Raw genomic sequence first — 1,765 nt, forward strand, 5'->3', positions numbered from 1 at the left:
ATCGACATATTAGGCAAATAAAAAAATAACCCCCCTCAAAAAAACGAATAATAAAACATAACATGACTACATGGTAAAAAATAACTATCTTTAACTAAGCTGTTTAATTTTAGGTTATTATTAGAGCAGTTATGAAAATGATACTTACAGGAAAACTGGTCCGTTACATTGTAGCGAGCGCTGCGTGAAAAGTAACCGTTATTTTGTGCACGCGCAGTATAGCGTCATGCGAGTGACGCAATTAAAAGACCGTTGACCGTGGACAGTCTCAATTCTCGCTGAAGCAGGTGAGTGAATCTTATTTTTTTCCACATTTAAAATGCCTAAAAGTGTTAAAAATCTGTTGTATAGTATTGTACTAGTGACACATAGCCTAATGTTGAGAATGAAATGCTTAAGTAAATGACATGGCAGGGTCTCCGTCTATCTGTCTAATTAGCAATGTCCTATCATAATGTGATGTTAGTCTGTTTGTTTCATCGATCTATCTATCTGTCGATCTGTCCGTCCGTCCGTCTATCTATCTAATCTATCTATCTAAACTGCCTGTTATTCTCTGTCCAGTTTTCTATCTTTAATATCTATCAAAACATAGTTTATTTTCAGTTATACAAGATGTTGGCTTTAATTGAATGGACAGAGAATGACGCTTCGCTAGACATTGTAAAGAAAAAGGACATACTTCAAAAAGTAATCAATGAGGGAGATGTCGTTGATGTAAAATACGAAGATGAAAGCTCTCCAGCAATTATTTTGAAGCTGAGTGGTAAACAGATAATATTTCAGAATGTAAATACTTTATATATCAATGAGTGCATTATATTGTTGAGGCAAAGGAAATTCTCTTTTTTTGTTGTTGTTGTTTAGAAAATAAAGACAGGCTGCTGAAACGTCTTCATCAGGTAGAGTCAGAGAGAAAGAAAAAAGATGAGGGCAAACTTCCTGACAAAAGACCAATAAAAAGGAAGGAAATATTTAGTCCAGAAAACAGTCCATCGCCAAGTCCAGAGAAGAGATGCAAAAGAGTAAAATCTTTCTTCCTGATAAATTATTTCAAAAAAAATATTGTTGCATAAAATGTTATTTATTTATTTACTTTTTAGGTTGACGAACCACAGAAGGACAAACTGTTGTTCCAAAAAATCCAAGAGAAAGCCAAAGAAAACAACGAACCGAATGAACTTAGAAGAGAAATCAAGGCCTTGAAAGCTGAAAATCAGGAACTAAAGGCACTAAACTTTAAACTACAAAAAGGTAATTACATACGTTTCCCTCATAAAAAATAAAAACACTTCCTTTTTATGTTTTTACTGATGTGAACTTTTGTGCTGTTTTTTTTATTTTTATTTTTTTCATATTTAGACATTATTAACAGATTTGAGGAGTTGTTGTCAAATAGAAGCAGATCTGTTGCACAAACCTGTCCACCACCTGCATCTCCTAAACCTGCTCCTCATCCAGCTAATCAGTCACATACTCATGTAACCACTCACTAACTTTTTTTTTTTTTGATTTCACAGGAACAGTTCATCCAAACATGTAACCACTCACTAACTTTTTTTTTTTTTAGATATCACAGGAACAGTTCATCCAAATAAAAAATAAGAGAGAAAAATGAATTGTCATTATTTACTCACTCTCATGTTTTCCAAAAAATGAAAGTTTGTTGCATGCTTTTTGGTAATTCTTGCCATTTATTTGATATATTGCACAGGTTGATATCCAAAGAAAACTAAACATCACCAAAGAGACATTCCAGGCATGT

At 33.3% G+C, this 1,765-nt stretch overlaps 1 long non-coding RNA gene across 1 annotated transcript; it reads left to right on the forward strand.

The window, feature by feature from the left end:
* The first annotated feature begins 691 nt into the window (after window positions 1-691).
* Window positions 692-1,435, forward strand: LOC107756237 (uncharacterized). The gene is made up of 4 exons (XR_001641797.1): window positions 692-766; window positions 868-1,025; window positions 1,104-1,254; window positions 1,363-1,435. It is a non-coding gene; the product is annotated as an uncharacterized LOC107756237 (long non-coding RNA).
* Window positions 1,436-1,765: the final 330 nt, after the last annotated feature.

This window comes from Sinocyclocheilus rhinocerous, unplaced genomic scaffold (genome assembly GCF_001515625.1).
Source record: "Sinocyclocheilus rhinocerous isolate Xijiao unplaced genomic scaffold, SAMN03320098_v1.1 scaffold8682, whole genome shotgun sequence".
Classification (NCBI taxonomy): domain Eukaryota; kingdom Metazoa; phylum Chordata; class Actinopteri; order Cypriniformes; family Cyprinidae; genus Sinocyclocheilus; species Sinocyclocheilus rhinocerous.